Raw genomic sequence first — 25,729 nt, forward strand, 5'->3', positions numbered from 1 at the left:
GTGGGGTTGAGGAATGGAGAGTAAGGTAGGAGGAAAATAATTCCTCTATGGGGTTGAGGAATGGAGAGTAAGGAAGAGGGAAAAAATTCCTCTATGGGGTTGAGGAATGGAGAGTAAGGAAGGAGGAAAATTATTCCTCTATGGGGTTGAGGAATGGAGAGTAAGGAAGGAGGAAAATTATTCCTCTATGGGGTTGAGGAATGGAGAGTAAGGTGGAAGGAAAAGTGACACCATCCTGGGATGGGCTGCAAACCACTCTGTGACTGCACCGGAGTGGTGAAATGCCACATTGTCCCATACAATTACAAACGTTGGCTGATTTCGCCTCACTGCAACCCTTTCCTCACCTGGCACAACCTTCCATAGAGGTCATCCAGGAATGAAATGAGATGCTCTGTGTTGTTTGGCCCAATTAGTGGTTTGTGTAACCGCAATTCATCAGAGAATATTGCTGCACACATTGTGATGTTGGCACCCCTCTGGCCCAGGATATCCACTGTGGCTCTTTTCCCAATCACATTCCTTCCTCGCCTCCGTGTTTTGGCCAAGTTAAAACCTCATCCACAAAGATGAATATGTAGGATGTTTGCCTGGCTTCAATCTCCATGACTCTCTAAAATGAATCCACAAGGCAACATAAGAGTTAGGCTATTATGGTAGCTTTCATTATAACTAAAAACATGCCATTGTGTTCTCAAAGGAAAGGGTGCACAACTGCTTCATCCTGACTTGATGTTGTTTCAGGAAACTAGAAATAGTTTTTATGCTTACATTGGGAATATTTCCAAATGTAATGTTGTCTGCCAACACTCTGTCCCGAATCTCTGTGAGGTTTATGCCATTGTTTATGATGACCATATCAACGATTGCAGTTTCCTGCACAACGGTGAAAATCCTACCTCTCCTGCCTGTGGGAGGCAACCGTTGGGTCCTAAGCAGAAATACAAAAACAATTACACACAAGTGGGTTTGGAGGCTTTGCTCAATTTACTTCTGTAATGAGCAGTTCAGTCAGATGCCCTTGCAGAATGCACATCTTACCTGTTGTTTTGCTGGAAATTTCTCACAATAGATGCCACTGTTGAGAGTTCCAGATTTGGCTGCACTCTCAGACCAGCCTCTCTCATTGATAGACCATCATTTATTACATTAGAAATCATAGTAGCCCTCATCTCATCTGAGACTACAGCTCTTGATCTTCCTCTGTCTTCTTCCACCACGCATACATACTCCTTTCCCAACCACTCTTCTTCCTCTGTCAGCCACTTCTCCATCTCTGGCTGGGTCCATGTTTACATTACAGTACAGCATTATTCCTAAAATGTCCCCTTTTGTACAGACGGTAATACAATTGAAAGACTAACACCTGGGTAGGTGTTCAGCTATGATGGGAAACAGCTGTGGTTGGTCTAATTGTTTTGATAGTATTTCATTTTTTAGATTTGGAATATATTTCAACACAGTTTTACTGTAGAAATGTAGCAAATTGCTGTCTTATTCAATGTTGTGTTATGTTAGGTTTTGAACTTAAGTTTAACAGTTTTGAAAAGAGTATGTAAACATGTGCAAATTGTCCTGCTGGTACATAGAGTTTTTGTGGTGGTTGTGTCTGAGTGAGAAAATAATTTATGAAATTTGAAAGATGTAGTCATTGAATGCATTTTGTGCCAAAGCAATGAAAAATGATCCACAGTTTAGCCCACATAGACTGCTGTTGTGCTCACTGTGTGAAGAGTTTTGAAAAAGTGACCTAAGTACTGAGAAATGGGTCTGTAACTTGATCACTCTTTTGTTGCTGACAATTTTCCTGCACCCCAATGCAGATGATCTTCCTGATTTTAAATAAATTAGCTGCAAATCCACACAAGGTTATATTAACAGTATTGCACTTCTCATGTAGCCTGCTGTCGGCCAGCTAATAGCCTAACCACCGATCAAGCAACATTATAGACAAAAAATGACAATAGTATTGCTGCAGGATTATTTGGCTATCACAATATAGGTCAAATTAAGATTCTCTGAGCCCCAGGATTAATGAGTGTCCAGTAACTCAAACACACTGTGTCAACCAGGGTAGCACTTGAACATGAGTATTTGAAGAGGGCCATATTGATATCCTGATGTCAATCATGACACAGCTGCAGACAGGGCTCTAGGGTTCCATTGGGACTCCCCACTATACTTCACCTCCCCAAGGCCTGCTCATGGGAGAGAAGAGCATTACTGGGTTATTACACTGGACTGGACTGATGGAAGAAAGTTTTCACTCACATGATCCTCTGTATTTTGCAACACCGTGCTTGAGAACGTACAGTAGGGCTCTGAATACATACAGAGTGGAAGAATAGCCCCTTAATTAATCTTTGGGTTCACGTGCATGTCTTTAACACATCTTAATTTGATGAAAGACAGTGCATTAACAGAAGACACTCTCTCCATCTACCCTCTAATTGAGGCCAACCTTTCAGCTGTCTCTAGTGTGCCACTTCAATATGCTGTTCTTGATCATTCTCTCCTCTTTTAATCCACCTGTTTGAGGTGACACTCTTTACGCACGCGTGTAAGACACTGTGTGTGTGTGTATGTATGTGTGTGTGTGTGTGTGTGTGTGTGTGTGTGTGTGTGTGTGTGTGTGTGTGTGTGTGTGTGTGTGTGTGTGTGTGTGTGCAGCATGCATCAGACTGTTGTCCTATGTTTCCTGGTTCTTGTCAGACTTGATTAATAACAGATCTCCCGTTTAACAAGAGCATTACTAACACCAGCTTTTCAGGGTCGTCGTGCACCCCAAAAATATGAGGTGGCACAAAGTACAGTGCTTTGGGAAAGTATTCAGGCCCCTTCCCTTTCTCCACATTTTGTTACGTTACAGACATATTCTAAAATGTATTTAAAAAAAAAATTCTAATCAATCTACACACAATACCCCATAATGAGAAAGCGAAAAGTGGTTTTTAGAAATGTTTGAAAATGTATTACAAATAAAAAAACAGAAATACCATATTTACATAAGTATTCAGACCCTTTGCTATGAGACTCGAAATTGAGCTCAAGTGCATCCTGTTTCCATTGATCATCCTTGAGATGTTTCTACAACTTGATTGGAGTCCACCTGTGGTAAATTCAATTGATTGGACATGATTTGGAAGGGTATACAGTACACCTGTCTATATAAGGTCCCACAGTTGACAGTGCATGTCAGCAAAAACCAAGCCATGAAGTTGAATGAATTGTCAGTAGAACTCCAAGCCAGGATTGTGTCGAGATACAGATCTGGAAAAGGGCCTTAGTCTGGGAGGTGACCAAGAACCCGATGTTCACTCTGACAGAGCTCTAGACTTCCTTTGTGGGGATGGGAGAACCTTCCAGAAGGGCAACCATCTCTGCAGCACTCCACCAATCAGGCCTTTATGGTGGAGTGGCCAGACAGAAGCCACTCCTCAGTAAAAGGCATGACAGCCCTTTTGGAGTTACCAAAAGGCACCTAAAGACTCACAGACCATGAGAAACAAGATTCTCTGGTCTGATGAAACCAACATGTTATTATTTTGCCTGAATGCCAAGCGTCACGTCTGGAGGAAACCTGGGACCATCCCTACAGTGAAGCATGGTGAATGCAGCATCATACTGTGGAGATGTTTTTCAGCGGCAGGGACTGGGAGACTAGTCAGGATCGAGGGAAAGATGAATGGAGCAAAGTACAGAGAGATCCTTGAAGAAAACCTGCTCGAGAGCACTCAGGACCCCAGACTGGGACGAAGGTTCACCTTCCAACAGGACAACGACCCTAAGCACACAGCCAAGACAAACAAAGGAGAGGCATCGGGACAAGTTTTGAATGTCCTTGAGTGGCCCAGCCAGAGCCTGGACTTGAACCCGATCTAACATCTCTGGAGAGACCTGAAAATATTTGTGCAGCAATGCTCCCCATCCAACCTGACAGAGCTTGATAGGATCTGCAGAGAAGAATGGGAGAAACTCCCCAAATAAAGGTGTGCTAAGCTTGTAGCGTCATACCTAAAGGTACTGAGTAAAGGCTCTGAATACTTCTAAAAACCTGTTTTTGCTTTATCATTATGGGGTATTATGTGAAGATTGATGAGGGGTGAAAAACAATTTAATACATTTTAGAAAAGGCTATAACATAACAAAATGTGGAACAATTCAAGGGGTCTGAATACACTCCAAATGCACTGTACATGAGGGTGGCTGGGTGCTGGTTGGAGCATTTTGCATTTTTCAAACACCTGAAACACCTGACCCATAATCATTATGTTTAATTATATGCATGTCTAAACATACCTCTTGAGCTGTCTGTATATGCTTCTAAATATGCTTCTCTGCATCTCTGCTAAAAATCTGGGGAGAAGATTTATATGAATGTGAGTCTTATTCAGTACATTTTGTAATTGCTTGCTTTTCTAAAGTGTACCAACCTTGTCAGAAATCATGCCAGTTAAGATAGTTAGACAAGCCAGCTACTCTAACTTGATTGATAGCCTGTAAGCCATCAAAATTGCTTGGTAGCTAGTAGTATTACAAAAAAAAAAAAAAAAATGAAACAGGACAAATCTGAGGACGCCCATGTGCTCCCTATGGTGTTGACGGCTCTGTGCACAGTCAATACTGCGCTCGTAGAGCATGAGGAGGTATTGTTCCGGGGTAGGTTAAATCGTTATAACCAGCGGCTAAACAAATCTCATATCACTGAGAGTGCTGTGCAGTTCAGCACGCACGGGCAAATGGCTAAACTCCTTTAAATCCTCCTCTGCAGAGGTGTGTTTTGAAGACGATCAGCCAGCAGCTTTGCCTTCTTATTGACTTTCTCCCCAGGTTTTCTTGCTCAGGCGTCGTGTGCGCTCTCCATGGTGCTGAAAGGCATTCACGTAATCCGCTCAAACGAACAGCCTTGGCTACCCAGACGACATTTCACAAGTAATTCAAATCAATATTTGGAACATACAGCGCACAAACAATGCAACCATGATAGGACATATATCATTTGTGTAGTATACAATATAATTATCACGCAGTTTGCAACTCTGCATACAATCAGTGTATAACATCACCGTCGGTTTTGTTCGTCAAAAAGCAAGACAGGTACGCAGTGGATTTCACCGGCAACAAATATTCTATGAAATTCTGCACTGTGCACCGCCCCCCTCTAACTCTCCCGCTCTCTCTATCTGTCTCTCACATACGCTATCTCCTCCCTCGCCACTTTCTCCAGCCAAGAAGCTATCTTTGCCTCCCCAGCTTTACTCCACAAGCATGTCCTCAGACTTGCAGCCGTGTGATGAAGCGAACCAACTGACTTCCAGAGAGCATCGGATGAAGGAAACCCGCTGCACGAGTAGCAGAAAAGCCTGAGAGCAGGTAATTAACTCAACAACATATGTCCCGCAAAACTTAATGATGTTTGGTTAGAGAATGGAGAGAAATGCACACGATAAAAATTCGTTCAGTCAGTGTACCGGCGCATAACATTCGTGTGTAATGTAATTGTGTAATCTTTATAGTAGTCTGTACCTTTGGAAGTGTTTATATCAATTTACTTGGGATACATGCATAATGTATCAGCATCAGTCGTGGCAGGATAGTGACAGAACTTTGTGCGCAACAAGCAAAGTTCGACTTGACCTATGGTATATGAGGGTCTTTCTTGGGCATTCACCACATTATACTGAATCAACCGATGCTATACAATAGACAATGTCGTATAGGAGTCATATTTCCTATCGGGGGATGTAATAAACGTGTTTATCAGTGACATGGGAGTGGAGATGGTTTGCGCTTTAGACATGGGTATCTGTATATTGTGCCATGCCGTGATGCGGAATGGAATTGTCACATTGCGCAATGAAATTCAGCTTAGCAAATAAATAAATGATCATAGTGCTATAGATATTATTTTCTATTACCTGCTGTTGTCGTCAATATTGGAATGATTCTCTTTTATTTTGGAAAAGTAAAAACTATTTTATTCTCATATGATCCATATCTTCTTTTCAGTGGATTGTTTCTGCATCCAACACAAATTAAACGATATATACAAAGGTGGTATACAATGTTACGATAATACATCTTTAATTAGTTGTCTTAATAATTACAATGATCATAAATGGAATATTACATTTTCCACCATTTGCATGTCTGTTGCCGATCCATCCATGGAGCGGTTCCTTTCTCTATATGAATGGTATTGCGCATCCCGGTGCCAGGCACCTCTCCAGCAAGACAGAAAGTATTTCGTGAGAGTTGGCAAATTGTTTTTCAAAGCAAGTTCAACAGTATCGAATTTCCCGCTTGGGCTAGTACAACTGTATTGCGTTAAAAGATGTTATTCTATTGTGCGACACAAAGAGGGTATACCATTTAAATATGCCATTGATTTGTGTTTTGTATATGTTAATGTGTTTATATATTTAAATAAAAATATAAAATAATCGTAGTCATTTTGCAGTGAAGTATGAAGCATTCGGAAGTTGACGCATGATTTTGACTCGATGTCCTTGATTTGGAGACCATCATACCTCGTGCAAATACGATTCTGTCCATACAGAATGGTATTGCTGTGTCCCCTACCCCACAATGGAAGACAGGGAATAGTTCGTCGATTTCGTCGTCAGACTCCATTAATGTATGCCCCCCACCATCATAACGATAAATGGACGGCACGCTGCATGAACATACGTGCTGGGATGCTGGGATATGTTCAAGAGAGGATTTTCAATTATTTCACCCAATGCGCAATGAGTTTACTCATGGTTGTTTTGCAGTGGTGATGGGAGAAGGGGATCGATTTAATGACTAACAACAGGGTTTGCTCGACTGTGACGAAGCTGCATGTCTCACTGAATGTGCGCGTAAAAGCGCGCTTGGCACTGCGCGAGCAACCTCGTAGGATGAGTTTGGAATATGGCTGGTGCGTTTTGACACAGATTAGCAGATTGTATGATTGTACAACTGACAGCATTAACATGAATGAAATCAGTGAGCGATTCCAGATTTCTCAACAGATCAAATAAGGGGTCTTATCTAGGTTGCATGACGTGTTCCGAAATTGCGTCAAAATCAAGTTTTGAAATGAGCCACTGCTTTTGTGTTTTGAGGTCGCTGGAAGCTGGTGCAATTCCTCACGATAACGTCACAGTCGTGTCAAGCCTTTTGAGGTTGGAAAATAAAAAATGTGCTTTGCATCGATTACCATCCCCATGTGATGTATGGGTCCCTGTGATCTCCAATAAAACTCTGGTCACACTGCGGGAGAATAAATGTGCCTGGCTATTCATAAATAGCACATAGACTCACATAAGGATATGCATTTATCAGATCGGGTTAAAGACACACTGTCTCGACTGTCCCACCTGTAACCTGTGAAATATGATTGTTTTTGATCGAGTTGATAGGTGATGAGAAAAAAAACATTTATTTTATAGGTGAAGAATCTGTGCTTGCATTACTGATTGGTCTCCCAAGTCTAAATGACGTTGGCCATTTAACAGATTGGATAGGGGGCGAACCCTTTGAAGGCGGATGCAAATGTACCTCTTGTTAATGTGTCTGGTGTGTTTTATTAATTAGTGCACTTGATGCATTTGAGGTCCAGGTGCAGGTTGAAAAGCGTGGTCATCATTTATAACATAAAGGCATTCTCTCTTTTACTTGTGTAAGTGCACTGGTAATTATTAGGAACAATGTTACCCTGAATTCATTGTTGAAATTAATTGGTTTTGTGAGATAAAGACTGGGCAGACAACACTAGACCAATTGAATGCTGAATAATTGTTGGTAGTGGTTTGGTTCTTGCAAAGTGTATTTAGTTCTGGTACAGCTTGGCTGATAGGGTGCATTCTGGCGCTCACAATTAAGAGCCTTTAACAGAATGGTTATTTGTATTGCCTTTGCGCAATATTCGTAAAATACCATGCACGAGTAACCTAAATTCAGCAAAAAAAAATAAACGTGCCTTTTTCAGGACCCTGTCTTTCAAAGATAATTCGTAAAAATCCAAATAACTTCACAGATCTTCATTGTAAAGGGTGGAAACACTGTTTTCCATGCATGTTCAATGCCCCATAAACAATGAATGAACATGCACCTGTGGAGTGGTCATTAAGAAACTAATAGCTTACAGATGGTAGGCAATTAAGGTCACAGTTATAAAAACGTAGGACACTAAAGAGGCCTTTCTACTGACTCTGAAAAACACCAAAAGAAAGATGCCCAGGGTCCCGGATTATCTGCGTGAACATGCCTTAGGCATACTGCAAGGAGGTATAAGGACTGCAGGTGTGGCCAGGGCAATAAATTGCAATGTCCGTACTGTGAGATGCCTAAGACAGCGCTATAGGGAGACAGGATGGAAAGCTGTCCTCGCAGTGGCAGACCACGTGTAACAACACCTGCACAGGATCGTACATCTGAACATCACACCTGCGGGACAGGAACAGAATGGCACCAACAACTGCCCGAGTTACACCAGGAAAGCACAAACCATCAGTGCTCAGACGGTCCGCAATAGGCTGAGAGAGGCTGGACTGAGGGCTTGTAGGCCTGTTGTAAGGCAGACATCACCGGCAACAACATTGCCTATGGGCACAAACCCACCGTCGCTGGACCAGACAGGACTGGCCAAAGTGTTCTTCACTGACGAGTCACGGTTTTGTCTCACCAGGGGTAATTGTCGGATTCACGTTTATCGTTGAAGGAATGAGAGTTACACAGAGGCCTGTACTCTGGAGCGGGGTCGATTTGGAGGTGGAGGGTCAGTCATGGTCTGGGGCGATGTGTCATAGCATCGTCGGACTGAGCTTGTTGTCATTCTAGGCAATCTCAACGCTGTGCATTACAGAGAAGACATCCTCCTCCCTCTTGTGGTATCCTTCCTACAGGCTCATCCTGACATGACTCTCCAGCATGACAATGCCACCAGCCATACCAGCGAAGAGCCCGGATCTCAATCCCATTGAGCACATCTGGGACTTGTTGGATCAGACTGTCAATATATTCCCATCATTATACATGATCGATATCACATTAGAGACGCAACCACTAAGAGTAAGCATCATTTCCCTGTGCCGTTGTGGTTTATGACCATAATTATCTCATACTGTACTGTAAAGGCATATACTAACCCTTAGGGTAAGACGCTGTATAGGGCTCATAACCTATATTCTATAGACTTGGAGATCTGTATCAGTGTGAATATGTTATGTTGCATATTGGCTGCTGTGCATGACATGCTGGCTTACTAACAATGTGAGTAAAGAGGAAGAATGGGATTTGAGTTTGTGTGTAAGGAGTTATTGATTTATTCATTTTTACCGATGAGGTCGTTTTTTTATACTTGTTCATTTTTGTTTTACACTCATTCTCCAACGTATCTACACCAACCATGAGATAGATGTGGAGTTTGTTCAAAGTCATCCCCCTAAAGGTGGGACATATTGACGGGCTATGTTTATTTGGCAGAGAGAGTTACCATTCAGTGAGATGCTATTTGTGTGTTTTCTCTATAGGGGCACCCCAAGTTGACCCCATCCGGAGACTTCTTCCTGGGCTGAACACAATGGAGATTGTTTGACAGTGGAAGTGGAGGTTTACTGTACAGTAGCTTAGCTGGAGTTCCTCGCCCCTTCATGACATGCAGTGAGCCGATGCCACCAGCAGGTATGGTGGACAATTGTAATTAAGATTAATGACCTAGTGTGATTTTTAAGTTGTTGCTGCTCCAGAACCTATTAGGTAGTTTAACTTTTCATAGATAGATTTAATGTTTTGCATATTAGCCATCTATAGAGTTATGGTCTGTTAGGAGAGCAGCAAGTATCTGCTTGAGAGGGGCCACTTGAACAGCTCTTGAAGTCCTACAGGTTCCCTGCCTCACTTGATAGAGCAGCTGTTAAGAAGCAGAGCAAACTAAGGTAGCAGGCATAAAATAAACACCTGAGCGGGGTCGCCACATCCTGTTTTCAGGGGGAAAGCAAGCTAGTTTGAAAATACTGTATCCCTGAAAACAGGATGTCACTTGATTAGTCACTTGTTTAATACAATTGCAAAGTTAACACATAATGCACTCCTAGCTTTGCCTATACATTCCCACCATGTACGCACCATGTATGCTCACTTTTAAATGAATCCAGGCTCTAATGGCAAGTTCGTCAGGCTGGCACCAGGGGTGCATTTGATATAGCAGCGAGGAGCAAAGGTGTCTTTTTAAAAGTTGACATTTAGTCGGTTGTGTGTTTGATTCAACGGATGTAGGCCTTTAGAGCAGTAACCCAGCGGTCGTGGGGCTAATGGAGCAGTGGTGCGGTGGACATCAGTGGAGCTGAGAGATGGCACCAGTTGAAAGGAATGCCTGATTATCACGCTTTCAATCACAGCAGGCTGTCACATTTACACTGAGCTGCTGGTCTTAAATCACACTTTTTCATTCTATTCTTATGCAATTAAAATGTTATTTCTTGCTTTGTATGGATAATCTGATGCACCAGCGATGGAGGCTTGTTAAGGAAGAGGATGTAATTAAGCTAAAATGGGAGAATGGAATAAGAGCATGTGCAAACCTTCCACTCTAACGTGTTGAGCACAATGGAGCGGTAAGGAAGTCCTCTCCAGACGGTTTCTTGAGCAGCTACATTGACCATGCTAGTCACCACCACTCAGAACACGGAGATGTGTCGAGATACAGCATGCCCATCTCCGCTCCAAATAACTACTTACGTTGCACGTTGCATGATTTCCTGATACAAGTCTGTAGCCGAAATCCTGTAACAATAGGGTTCTCGCAAGCCTGCGATTCAGCTCAAGGAACATCGTAAAAAATCGGACAATCAAACCTGTCACGGCAAATACAATCCAGCTGAATTGTGCTGTCATAACAGCAGTCATTACACCTGGAGCAGGTGATGGGTTATTTATCTGACGTTGAAGGAGTCAGAACTTATAGTGGGTGTACCGGAGGAACTCCACAGCACTGAGTGATGCTCCTCCAGATCTTTGTCTAGCACTGTGAAGTATGGATCAAATAAAATAGTGTCATTGCATTTCCTACAAAGACTATAGGAGGTCGTTGAACTAAGCGGTATGTCGTGTGTTTTTTTCTTCTTCTGTGCATAACCAATGTTGAAGAGATGTAGTGACCCTGTAATTGGTTGTAAAACCCAAGCTTGCCGTTTAGTATTTCAGGGCTCTCTAGTTAATACGGTGGTGAATTACACTACCTCAGATGAACCCAGTGATGATTGTAGTGTAAAAGCTTGATAGAATACATCAGAAGCCATTACTCTTCAAAATTGGTTCTAGGTAATCTGTTTAGTGCCCCACAGGGGGAGACCTGAATACTTTAAATCATGCAGGTTGGCATTTATTGGGATGACTCATGTACTGGAGGAAGCTCTGCAGGGTAGTCACTAGCTGGCACTGCCACAAAGTCATACAATCGGATTTTAAACGCAACCCTAACCGTAATCTCAACCCTTACCGAAACTCTAACCTGTACTGCACTGCTAACCTTATGCCTAACCCTAACCTTAAATTCAGACCAAAAAGCACATTTTGGTTTTCATGGTTTCTTAACAATATATAGCCAATTTTGACTTTGCCGCTGGCCCGTCTAGTGGAAATCGCTCAGCTCCACCTCCAGGACAAGATTCATTCCAATAAATGTCAACATGCTTTAATCATGGCCGGAGAAACTGTAAGATGTGTTGATATCATTGTAACGAATCATCCACAATGTATCTCTCTCTTTCTCTAAGTCTCTTTCCTGGTCCCCTCCCTCTGAAATAGGCAGGCTTCTAAAAGGTTGCAGTGTTTTTGTGGTGCACCGTGACACTGTTCCATTCTAATCAAGAGGGTTCACTGCATTTACCCTTGGGCTAGCAGCTAGCCTATCAGCTATTGTTGGGACACAGCTTAGAGATGGAAGAACGAGCTTCCCCACTGCTGTCTGTAAACAGTGCCGAATCCTTTGTTGTACCATAACAGAGAACGAGGACTGCTTAGTAATAGTAGTACTACTAAGTAGTAGTGCCATCGATATCACAATATATTTTTCTGCCTGTTTTCGGTTCTCAGACACAGCTGAGGAAGCCTCAGGTGTTCATAAGTCCTGCCACTCATCCAGTAATAATTCCGGCTGCCATTCCCGGTGCTTAATTGCACTAAGCCTCGGCACCGGATAAATCCGGCCCTGCTCTTCTAGCTCCATTATTATTGGCTCCATAAACATTCAGCAGTCCCCACTCCTGTTGGAACCATGGCGGAGCAATGACATTGTAAATTTCCAGCCAGATCTAATTCCTCCATGATGTAGGATTGGAAGATTGGATGACAGAAGACATGGAGAGATGGAGAGATGGTTTTCCCTCCCTGATTTCTGACCTCTCACACACAGGTTGGCTATTGGAGTTACATTTGATGGCGAGGGTCACAGAGAATGAGTCCAAGAGGGGAAAGTACTGTATTAAGGGGTGATTATTTTTCCCAATCCCCCCCTAGACTCAGTAGGTAGATAATGATACAGCCAGCCTGGCTCATCTGGCTGTTATTGTTATCAACTCTGCCCAGACAGAATATACTGCTCTATAGGGACGTTTTCCACTACAGTGCTACCGCTGTTGCCGCTGCTAACCCTGTGGATGTTTGTGAGTGAGCCTTGTGACAATTTCTCCTCTTTCGGGTCATGAACACTAACGAGCAATTAGACAGGAAGAGGGAAGATGATACGAGGCTGAAAAATGTCTCCCTAAAGTCCTGGTGAGTTTGAGCTCTTTCAGGCAGAGTCTGACAGGACTGGGCCTTTAATCATTCACAGCCACTAACAGGACCAGTGAGACTGTCTGAATGGGTTTGTGTTATGTCAGAAAGAACTATAGCATCTCAAACATTTGACATACACACTCCAGGGAGCACGTACAGATACACACACACTTACATTCATAGTCACACACACACACACACACACACACACACACACACACACACACACACACACACACACACACACACACACACACACACACACACACACACACACACACACACACACACACACACACACACACTCACACCCGTCCTTTGCCGGTCCTTTTCTCTTCATTCACCATTCCCTGGATCACCGTCATCATCTGGTGCTATCTAGAACCTAATAGTGTTCTTCAGCTGTGCCCATAGGAGAACCCTTTGAAGAACCCTTGTTGGTTCCAGGTAGAACCCGTTTGGGTTCCATGTAAAAACTTTTCCATAGAGGGCTCTACATGGAACCCAAAATAGTTCCACCTGCAACCAAAAAGGGTTCTCCTATGGGGACTGCTGAAGACTCCTTTTAGAACCCTTTTATCTAAGAGTGTACCTTACAATGATGACCTCTTTATCCTGGATACTGGGCTCCGCACAAAGGTTGACATGTCTACCAAGGTGATAGGTTACAGTTTTTTTCGATTGCTAAACGACAGTGGGCACAACTGGAGTCACATGTGCAAAACTCTAACTACAGTCTGCACTACCCACAGTCACCTGAGCTAAACAGTTCACATCACCTGCAAAACTCATTCCAAGCAACACAACTCTTAACACATGGCTCAAAACACGTTCAGTGCAGCCAAACACTATGCACAACCCTCACTGAGATAACACACACTGTCACTCAGAACACACTGAGAGTAAAAACACTAGCATCAAACACCAATACAGAAAATACAAACTTTTCATCTTTACAGTTTGAACAATTTCAGTGACTTCATACAAAGTAATATTTTCTTCAAAGAAAAGAGTGACATTCTTTCACATGATTTATTAAAATTTTTAGAACATAACAATTCTTTAAGGTAAATGAAAATTAGCAGTTTGCTTCAATAGTCTGTAGTAATTTACGGAATTACAGTAATGAGAAAAAAAGGTAGAAACTAAAAGTACATACTGTAATTCGAACAAATAATTAAGGGGCTAATCCTGCCTCTCTCTAGCATCAGGCCACAGGTTTTCTTCAACATCACATCTAACGTTTTCTCTTGCCATGCACCTGGGGAAGAACCTTCTGGAGTGCCTTATCCATCCCTGGCAGTCCTCTGGACTCGTGTCCTCACATCCAGCACGCATGGCTTCCAAAAGAGACATTTGGTCATGTGGGTGGTGACCAAACACTTTCCACCTCCAGGCAGAGAAAAACTCCTCTATTGGGTTGAGGAAGGATGAATATGCAGGCAGGTACAAAACCATAAATCTGTGATGTGCTGCAAACCAATCTGTGACAGCTGCAGAGTGGTGAAAAGCAACGTTATCGCAAACTATGACAAAAACTTGGGGGTTTCTTACTGGCTCCCCTGTTCTGCTGGCACTAGCTGAGCATAGAGCTGTTCTAGGAAAGCTATAAGCCTTTCTGTGTTGTATGGGCCAATGAGTTGTGTGTTGAGAAGCAAACCATCATTGGCCATTGCAGCACACATGGTGATATTTCCCCCCCTTTGGCCTGGAACCTCCACAGTGGCCCTTTGACCTATAACATTCCTTCCTCTGCGCCGTGTTTTGGCAAGGTTAAATCCAGCTTCATCGATAAATACAAATGAATGTGGTCTTTCCAGTGCTTCCACCTCCATTACTCTCTGAAAAACAGTAAGTGCACAGTTTTACTGTAGAAATGCTAGTGTTTTTTTTTACTGTAAATATTTTGTATAGCTGTGTACGTAACCTCAGACGTCTTACCTGGACATATTGGTATCTTTGCTCTTTTACCAATTCACTGTTTCTCTCGAACGGTACAGTGTATAACTTTCATTGTAACTTGGTGTTTCTTTAGGACTCGAGCAATAGTTGTTGTGCTGACAGAATTAACATTTTCAAATATATCATTATCAGCCAGCACTCTATCTTGAATCTCCCGCAGTTTTATTGCATTGTTGACAACAACCATGTCAACAATAGCATTTTCTGCGCATCTGAAAATATTTTTCCTCTTCCCCCTGTTGGGGGCAGCCTTTGGGTCCTGTTGTAAAAATATATTTTACAGTCAAACTTACTGTAATATATATCTGTGTCAATATTCTATAATTGCAATACAAAATAGATTCCTGTAATGTTTTCATTTACTATAAGGATGTAACTCTCACCTGTTTGCATGATGGAAAATTCGCATTACAGATGCCACTGTGGATCTTTGCAGATTGGGTTGCACCCTCAACCCTGCCTCTCTCAATGAGAGACCATGGTTCACGACATGGTCTATAAGTGTAGCCCTTATTTCATCTGAAATAACAGCTCTTTGTCTTCTTTGTCTTCCTCCACGCATCCGCCCTCTCCCTGCCACCCTTCTCCCTCCACGAACCCATCTTCCTTGTTCCATTTCCAAAATGAGTCTTTCTGAGCTCTACCTATATATATACTGTAATATGTGTGTGTGTTCACTAACAAGTCTAAAACAAGACACCTGCTTAGCCTTTCAGCTGAAATTGCAATCAGCAGTGTTTGAAAGGCACAAGGCTGAAATCTATTCCGTTTTGAATGTGTGGTTCACAGTTTTGACAGCAGTGTGTTAGCATTTGAACAAAGTGCTGTAAATCCACAGTGTTGTGCAGGTTGTGGTTAAAGTCATGGGATAAGTGTGTAGAGTTTTGAAAACTGTGTTCAAGCAATGAAAAACGAACTAGAGTTTGGTCCACATGAACTGCTGCTGTGCAGACTGTAGTTAGAGTTTTGCACATGTGACTCCAGTTGTGTCCACTGTCGTTTAGCAATCGAAAAAAACTGTAATCATGTGTATTTCTTGAATTAATTCTGCATTTCCCCTGTCCTAGTGGATCTGTTGTTTTCCCATCCTCAGCCATTCACTTTCAAGAACAAAGTGTTTTCAGCCCCTATATAAAGGACTAACATGGTTTTAAAGGTCATTCTCACACTTTAAATTCAATTGTCTTCCTAAAAGGCCTAAACATCTTAATTACAAATCCTATTATTGTAAACCTCTGTGATTCTGTCACCTTTGCCCTGGTCCTGTCCTCCGTCCATTAAGTGGCCCTAAATGCCCCCCACTCTCGTCAAAACTAGAATGCTTTATTTAGTTCTCTGTTCAGCATATACTGCCAAAACGTACCATTGAAAGGAAGTGGCACGAAATTACAGCATCAATCCATTTTTCCATTTAGTCCTGTTGCGAGCCTCTTGCAACATAAATACTATACTTTTTTTTAGGGAATATTCAGAACTGCAGAATGTGTCAAATAAGCAAAATTGCCCATGCAATTTTACAAAGCAATTGTGCTTCTCCTATCCCAGTGTCAGAGGAGAAAAAAAGGCAATCTGCGAAATTAAACTTCAATTAGAGTAGTGGAGAGACTACTGCTTCACACAAAAGCTCCATTTGGAACAGGCCTACACGCTCTCACCAGCTAAACACAGGCTCTGAAGATAGTGACGGAATCATAGCAGAGAAAAATGCTCCTGTCCAAGACGCTGGCCAATTTAAGGAGCAGAAAGAGAAAGGGGGATACCTAGTCAGTTGTACAACTGAATGCATTCAATTGAAATGTGTCTTCTGCATTTTTTGTTGTTGTCAGCTTTGGGATTCGATCCAGCAACCTTTCGGTTACTGGCCCAACATTCCTACCCCAGAAGTGGTGGATCATGTTGAACACCTGTTAAAACCGAGTAATACTAATAATGCAGGCAATGATCATTTGAGGTTACAGATTCAGCAGTGCCTCAGTTGATTCTTGTGCATTTGTGAGTGCAGACCTGTTTATACTGTAGCTTCAGGTATAACTCATCTCACCTTTTGTTTCTTTATCCACTATGTTGTGTAGTAAAGCCCAGTTCTTTTATGTGCTCAGCTGGTTAGATTTACTGCGGCTGTCCATTCTGTCTAACTATACGTAAACGCAAGACAAAGTCCAGATAATGGTTGTAAAAACCGCTGTCTTGTTAGTCCTGGGTGGCATTTCGTAGATGTCTGTTATTTTCTTGTTATTTCACAGAAAGAGGAAAGATGTGTGTCTGTACCCGGGGGCACAGTGGAGAGAAATCACTGGAGGATGTAGATATATCCCAAGGAGGAAGCGAGAATGGGATGAAGAGGAAACAGCGTCATGAGATACTTCCACGATCAAAACAAGACCAGGACGACTCCAGACATGAGATTTCAGAGACTAAGCCATAAGCACAACATGTCCGGATCATCCAATATCTAGATATCTAGCTAACTTTCTCAACCTCAGGCTGTCAGTGAGAGAAACGACCAGCCATTTGGCCTATAGACCTGCTGCACCTAGATCCATGACTCGACCCGACATTCATGAAGAAACCATTGTGGACAAAACCCTTTCCAGGTGGCTGAATTGACATTTGGAATAAATGCCATGGAGAAAGAGTGTATTTCAGCCATTTGTGTGTATTTTAGGAACTGTGCACGGCCTTCCCCCCGCTGATTCAATGTGGCATTTATGTGCGAGTTCTGTGGGTTTATGAAAGGATTTATTATGTCCGTTATTATCTTTAGACTCCCAGTTGAGTCAGCTGGCCGTGTCAAACTGAAGGGCCCCGTCTGATATGCTGTTACTTGAGTTGACAGAGACAAGGTTGCCGAGGGAGCCCAGAGAATACAGTGCGTCAGGAATATATTCTCGGTGTCGTTCCGCACCCCGTAATTCACACCCTCTGACAGACCTCTCCAGAAAGAGTCAGTACGCTGAAGAAAAAGAACAAGCACAACCAGAGAGAAACTCTGGGCTTGTCAGGCCAGGTGATACGAAGACGAGTAGAGAACAGTGAACAGGCAAGCGAGCGATAAAAAAGGAATTCAAGGACAAAATCAGAGGGGCTTCAGCTCAGAGTCAAGAGATAAATGGGAGCTGTAAGAATGCAGGAGACCATTTTAATGTTTTCCGTGAACGTGGAGGCGGAAAGTATTTGGGTATTGTCCTACTGGTCTATCTCATCAGTCAGGATGGTATATCATCCTAGATATATCAGACCAGATGCCGTGTGAGGAGTGTGTCTGTGACGTATTGGCGTACTGAGGTGGCGGTAGGTACAGGCAAAATCCAATGTCCTTTTTAAAAAATCATGTTTTGCAGTTTTTACTAGTCAGTTCCCATCCTTAAATACCCCTGGCTTTCATTAGAGAAAAGCCTGCAGCTCGTTTCAACAAGCAAATCCCGCTGTGAGTATAAACAGCAGGCTGCAATTCTGTCTTTGTTGCAGTTAAACGGCACTACAGGGAAAAGGGAGGGATTGGTTGCCAAAGAGTAACTACTTTCTTCTGTAAATAACAGAAAGTCCGTGGATATATAACAATAGGCTTGTATAAAGATGAATACATGCAGAAAAAAGTTGAATGCGAAATCTGCTCTTCTTTATTCCATCAGACAAACACTGTGTAGATGTAGTAGGCTAAACGTAAGTGCATTCAATGCATTCTTTACTCCACAGACGTTGGTTCTGAATTGGCTGGTGTTGGCTGAGTGGTGCTGTCAACCCAACTGCCTCATTTTGCCTTTAAGGTCACTCAGATCCTTCTCATTATTATGTGCATGGTGAGAGAACATTTCTGCGAGCCAGTGGTGACTCACCATGGTCTTGCTTATTGACTGAAGTCTGGAGGCGTGTGACAGCTTCCACAGTTTTGGGCAGTGGAATGACAAACTGCACTCAAACTCTGCTCAGCGATAATGTCAGGAGAGAGGATTAAGCCTAGGTGGCATGAATGAGAATCATTTATTTAAAAAAAAATTTGAATAACATTTTAACCTGTGTGAACAGGATGACAGTGGCTTAGACTTTGAGGATCAAACACAACCACTTTTTGTCTATGATGGAAAGGTCTCCAGAGTACAGTAGTAACACTATTACTCTGCATCAGCCTTCCTAGTTGACTTATACCTTATTTGGAATACATCTCCATAGATCCAAACCAATATGGCCTCCTGTCTCCTAGTGTGTTGACAGTGACTCCCCGGTGGGTGGTATCAACCTGTGAGCAAAATGATGTTAAACAGGCTGGATAGAATCATTATGTCTGCCATCACATCAGGCATCACATACCTTGGTTAATCCCAAGGGAACCGGATTCTTAACCCGAGTTAATTGAGAATTAAGTTGTGTAGTTTCGTGGCTCTGGAAAGAGATCCCTAGGGGACGTCTTTCCAGTGATCTATTAACTTCTGATTTATTGGTTCAGTTGTTCTCCTTTCCATCGCAACCTGACTTCCTTCCTCCTCTGTTTCTGTTCATTATTCTCCCTCTCCTCTCCCCACAGTCGCCTCATATTTCCTGTCTGTCTCCATCTCCCTCCCTCCCCTTGTGTGTTCTCTCTAGCTCTGCTTCTCGCCTTAGCGCAGTGATGGGCTTTTCCCATGCAGCTGGTTCTTAATGGAGGCCCTGCTCCAGAAAGCTGATGTTAATGTTGACTGGGATCACCGACTCTCCTCCGAGGCACAGAGTGGTGAGAAATGACTGTGCAACCTCCAGCCGGCCTGGCCCAATAACTTCTCATACATGGATCCAGAGGCCTGAACGGGGGAAAAGCTTACTGTTAGGGTTTAGAGGAGGGGGAGTGGGGAGTGGGGACGGGGGAGGAGTAGGGTGTTTATGATAGGATGTGTATGAGTGTATACTGATGTCTTAAGAAATGAAGGTGGATGATAGCACGTCATGAAGGATGATGAAGGAGGGTTAGTACATTTGGGAGACACCCATGCCTGACAGGACAGTGTGTTAACGAAACAGGGAAAGTGGGCCCGTTGCTCCCTCAAGTATTGGTTCGTCCATCTTGCTGTCAACAGCATTGACAGTCAGCCTGCTCTGCCGCGCCAACCTCCCTTAACCTCACAACCCTGTCTGACAGCCCTGGAGATGTGCTCTGTTCTGAGAAAGAGGTGTGTGTGTGTGTGTGTGTGTGTGTGTGTGTGTGTGTGTGTGTGTGTGTGTGTGTGTGTGTGTGTGTGTGTGTGTGTGTGTGTGTGTGTGTGTGTGTGTCTCCAGACGGTGCGGTTAGCCTCATTTACAACAGAGGATTGGTCATGACAGTGACCTCGCTGACGAACGTAAGCAGACAGAGATTCCCCCGTCTGTTTTCTTCACGTTCTGCCATCAGTCCCCAGCTCAGAGTCTGTAAAGCAGCCATCCATGCCACAGCCTCGGTGACAGCACAGGGAAAACCACGTCATCACTCCACACACCGTCTCCTCACATTCCCCCGGATGCGTATCCTGCCAGCCTTGCTATGATCTCCACAAACCAGACCAGGCATCCATTTTACATTGAACGGGGGTGGGGGCTGGTTCCATCCTGATTGGGTGACGTTCTAGTGTCTGTGTTATTTGTGACTGTTGGAAGGCCATGGTGTGCGAGACCCAGATATGCATAGCGACTCATTCCCCAGTGCTTAGAGCCAGGAAAGCCCCATCCGTCATGCAAAGATCACCCTTGTCCTGTCTCTTTGAAGTGATGGTTGGATTTGGTGAGGCAGGACACAGTGCCTCCGGTGTGAAAAGGTTCTACTACCGTGGGGCGACTCGTTCAAAACGTATGTATGAGACCAGGTGTGTAGCCAGGAACCCAGCCAAGTCAATCAACGTCCAATTCACCCGTGGTTGGGAGTAATCCAGTATGTAAGTGGCTTTTTAAATATTTTCTTAGGAAGGTGTGGTAACCCTTGCTCTCACATAAACCTACAGGGGAGCAACATTAATCAAAAGAACACAGAAGGGGTTTGATGATTTGAATTTCCCCTTATATATGACGTTTTTATTCATTTCATCTGTGGGTTTAAATCAGTGGAACGTCCGTTCCAACGATGCCCAGACATCTAAATTGCATGCAGGACTCAAAAACGGGAGATTTATCGTCTTCCTCCACTGGCCTGCATGAATTATTTATTAGTCAATGTCTCTCACACAACCCCCAGCAGCTCTTTAATCCACACTGATATTAGCCTGCCTGACTGTATATTGGTGGACTGAGAGACATATAAAACCAAACTGCTGCGACAACAGCTCTCTCTCTCTCTCTCTCTTTCTCTCTCTCCAGTTTATCATGCAACTTTGAAAAACTTTTTATCTCAATGCTTTGCCCGGTTGACCCAATGAGGCGTTGTGCAGGCAGTGTGAAGAATGAAGAGGTACATGGTCTTAGATTGTCCTTTGAATTACCTGTTTCTGTGAATGTAAGATTGGGAAGGAGAAAGAGAGGCTGGCAGACTGGGGGGATTAGGAGGGGCTGATACCCAGAGTAAAGGCTGTCAATTTGTTCACTGTGAGGTGATGTGATTGAGCATGTCTGCTGGCTACTTGGACCACAGCCCCGCGTCTCCCCAGTACAGGGATTGATTGAGTCGTACCTGCATAGGGTTCCGTTGGCCCTGCACCCGTCCACGGGCCACGTTCCCTCTCCCTGCCCAGTCTGTCAGCCGCTGAAGTTATGACATCATGAGCCCCCTCATAAGGCACCTCCATTGTTTTGAAATGAAAGGACATCAATTTCCCAGACTCCACTGCCCAGCGGATGATTTGTGAGTGCTATTATCCTTAGAAATCATTCCGGAAAATGGCTGCGGAATGGAGAGAGTTTGGGAGGGGTGACTTGATGCATGGAAATGGTGTCTAAGCCAGCTGTTTTGGCCAGTTCCAATAGTGGCATTTCACACTTTTGAGGTCAAAACCCCACCTACACATAAACCTACTCAGATTACAGAGTTAATGATTATTAAGCTATTATTTTTGCCCTGAAAGTTTCATTCAGAGAAAAATATGACTTTGTAGATAGGACTGCCAGCTAAGAGAGTGAGAGATGGAAATAAATAGCGAGACAGAGGCAAAAAATGACCAATCACTGGGATGTCAATGGAGCATTTCCAGAACTTTCTCTCTTGCCGTTTGCAAAAGCAGCAGACCTGGGTGCCATCCAGTTGACAGCCAAGGTTTTCATATCGAGGCTTGACTAATTCATTAGAAAGCCACCTGAGTCCCAGAACGTTCCATTGTTAGAACCTGAGTCTGAGAAATAAACTGCTGACTATTCGAAACACGCCTTCCAAACTTGATCACAATGGATAGGTAATGCATTATGCATTCCCATTTCATTATGAATTCATTTTTTTTGTACAGAAAGCGTGTGTGAAATTGTTTTTATTTCCTTGAAGAGTACCTAAACATTGCAACAAAATATGGAAATTTAAAGATAAATCGCATTCACATTTCAAGTGTGCCCTAATTCAATCTCATCTGTTTCCTTTTCAAAACTTTTGTCCGCATTTGAATCTATTTAGCGTCCTTTCGGGAAGAAGCAACTTACAGTACTTTTGCTTTCAGGAGCCACTCGGCTCGACACAATACGTGGTCAAATGCAGAAAGTTATCAGTGCCGTGCAGGAACGTAACATCCTCTTCACCACTCACTGAAGAATTCAATTCTCCCACATGGACATGACAGCAGAGGGCTATTCTGCACGGGCAAGATCAACATTACAGTGGAAAACAGTGAAATAATAAATGCTGAAGGAATATGTTGGGATATTTATCTGAAGGGCCTGAAGATAGGGCCGAGGTGGGGAGAGGACTGAGGACAAATTTGTTTTTGCCATTGGCAGATTGTGACCAGACCTTCTGAATACTAAACATTCTAGTTCCTTTTGTTTTCTGATAATCCATCCCAGTGCGTTGTTCACTGTAGATGACAACACAATGTCCTGGTCTTAGCCCATGGGAGTGTCACTGATGTTGGAGGTGGGATGTCCTGACCTTATTAACAAGCTAAATACATTTACTAGGTTCAGTAGTTATTCCCATACTTTCTCTCGTAGACAACAGCATTTGCATTTACTATGGCCATTGTTATGGCAGGAAATTAGAAAACAAAAAGTCAATTTTAAAATAAGTGTTTCATCCATTAAACACAAACCAATTCTCAATGGAAACGGAACCAAACAATGCAAAATAGCAATATCTAATAAGAGCCAATGAGATGCCATCAGTATTGCAGCAATTGCAACGTCAAACATACAAACTGTACAAGTTCTCACAGAGTACAAATCAACAGCGTAAACAATGCATTCATTCACACAAAAAGGCTGTATATTCCTATATGTTCCTGCCAGGAGTTCACAGGAAAGCTATGAGAATTGCATCGTGTAAACTTCAAAGGGAACAGAATAGCCTAAATCTCTGTCACTGTAGTAACCTCTGACCTCAGATAGTATTACATCAGAGTTGAGAGAGAAGACGTCCTCTCCATCCTGTAAACTTTGTTTAACCCAGATATCCTCGCCTGCTTTTCCAGGAATATCCCCTGCTATTCCTCTTGCAGAGGGAAATGTAATTTTAGAAGGACTCCCTGCCGGAATTCTTTCTAGTTGTGAATGTAATTCTATTATCTCAGAGAAAACTCCTCCTCCGTTCTTTTCCCATTAGCTACTAAACCTCTGGGAGTGCCACCGTTGATTCACTCTACTGCCTGATGATGAGTTCATACAACGCTCCACACGCACCGTTCCTATTTCTCACAGCCTTCAGATGTTTAGGTCTGATTTACATAGATTTAATACTGGTAGGTTTGAAAGGAAAGTCCAGTATTGCCATCAAGATTAGCCTGATCAAAGAGGGGTCGTAGCTCAATCAAACCTCACTGTGCTGGATAGTGAAAGACAGTGGTTGGCCATAATGTGTGAGCTAACCTTTATGACTTGGATTGAATATTTATTCACTTCTTATAAGCACTCCTGTGGCTGGCTAACCCTTGCACCATTCAGGCTCTCCCCTGAACGTAAGGCAGAAATCTTTTTATCCCAGTGTAAAGTCAGAGCTCAGCAGAATAGACTGCTTTCCTCCAAAGGATGATGAACACTGTAAAAGCCCACTTTTCAATAGCAGGGATTTCTAGGGGGATGGGATGAGGTTGAATAAATATGCAGAGGCTGCATGGTTTTGTCCGAGAGCACAGAGTGAACAGACCTGCTTATCAGGTTTTAGATAATATGTGGGGGGAAAAAACAAATCCCCTGACCTCCGAATGTCATTATCAAGCCGGTTTACTAGCCTGTAGTATTCACTGCCTGCTTCCTTTAGCCATTAAAATGGGGGGGTTCCGTGAACAATTATATATACGCTAGTTCCAGAGGAAGATTCAGAAAGCAATCACCCCTCTTGTCAATGTCTTCCACCAACATAAATGAATCCTTCAGTCCATTTGGCTAGTTTCTGTATGGATGTCATGCTTGAGGATTGCCAGTCATCTCCAGTGTTATGTACAGAGCCAAATTCGTTGTTGTTCAGTTGATGAGAGAAGAGTCTCTAAATCAAATCAAGAATATTAGAAGTCCAAAATAGAACACAATGCATTTTCCAAACAGCACTACGCAAGATCAACAGCAGTTTCAACATAATCTTCCTCCCGCATGCTAAATTAATAACACACAAAAAAAAGAGTTGATGTAGTCAGTCAGGAAAACATGGAATACCATTCCGTAATTCATGGTATCAGTGTAGGGACTGCTCACTTGGCCAGCTTCAACTGAACCTGTATCAGTCATAGGTATGACAACTCTATGAGTGACAAGGTCAAGGACAACAAGTGCCAGCCACATTTTCTACCTGCGCCAGGGTCAACTACTAAGATGTTTGCATTGTCATTCTCTGTCATTCTCTAAATCACCTCGCTGGCGTCATGACGGGAAAAGCCTTCCGCCTCCTCGTTCTCCTCGTTCTCCTTAATGAGCGCAGTTAACACAAAGCAGGAATATACTGGGACATACTGAGTGGGAGAGAAAAACAGAAAGCAATGCTAATGGCTAAGTAAACAAACTAATAACTGGAGCGCTCGGCCCTGGGGTTAAACAACAGACCCCTCTAATCACTCTCTTTGATTCAGTTGCATTGGTATTCATACAGGGAGCAGCCAAGAAGATGTGTTGTCTGAACACAGTCAACTCCAGCCCCCGGTGTCTGAGCCGGTACGTCGGAATAAACAAGCTGCTGCAGACATATTCACCCATGGATAAAAACACCAAAACGCATCTGTACGGTATGTGCCTGTAAAATAGCATGCACCACTTTCTTAGACAACTGCAAGCAACTCATCTGTGACGGATGAAAGGTTGCTGAGAGCATTTGAGGTTGATCAATATCTAGGGAAGGCAGTCTGAGAATAACAATTCAAGTAAATACAAAGATATCCATCATTTTAACAAACATACAGAGATATGGAATAGAGAGCAGTGAGAGCTCTGCATTGCAGAGATGTAGCCTACCAGCAGAGGCTGATTGACGAGCAGCTTTTCCAAATGGTATAATCAAGACGTTAAAGAAGGAAGCGAGCAAAGACAAGCACTACAGCTGGGAGGAAGGAACAAAGACAAGCACTACAGCTGGGAGGAAGGAACAAAGACAAGCACTACAGCTGGGAGGAAGGAACAAAGACAAGCACTACAGCTGGGAGGAAGGAACAAAGACAAGCACTACAGCTGGGAGGAAGGAACAAAGACAAGCACTACAGCTGGGAGGAAGGAACAAAGACAAGCACTACAGCTGGGAGGAAGGAACAAAGACAAGCACTACATCTGGGAGGAAGGAACAAAGTAGACAACAGGGAGAGCTGGTTAAGACGTCTGCTAAATCGGTGATTCTCATTGATGAACATTTAAGAATAGACCCTAAGATCTATAACAGCCCCAGAACCCTGAGAGGCAAGCCTCGTCATACTGAACCGTGATAGAGCAGCAGCCCATTCTTGGAACAGGCCCTGGC

At 43.2% G+C, this 25,729-nt stretch overlaps 1 protein-coding gene across 1 annotated transcript in view; it reads left to right on the forward strand.

Annotated features, from left to right (window-relative positions):
- The first annotated feature begins 5,211 nt into the window (after positions 1-5,211).
- Positions 5,212-25,729, forward strand: part of chrm2a (cholinergic receptor, muscarinic 2a) — a 73,066-nt gene continuing 52,548 nt past the window's right edge. Inside the window, 2 exon segments of the mRNA XM_024377540.2 lie at positions 5,212-5,373; positions 9,519-9,669. The gene's annotated coding sequence lies outside the window, so the exon portion shown is untranslated.

Source organism: Oncorhynchus tshawytscha, linkage group LG17, assembly GCF_018296145.1.
Source record: "Oncorhynchus tshawytscha isolate Ot180627B linkage group LG17, Otsh_v2.0, whole genome shotgun sequence".
Lineage (NCBI taxonomy): Eukaryota > Metazoa > Chordata > Actinopteri > Salmoniformes > Salmonidae > Oncorhynchus > Oncorhynchus tshawytscha.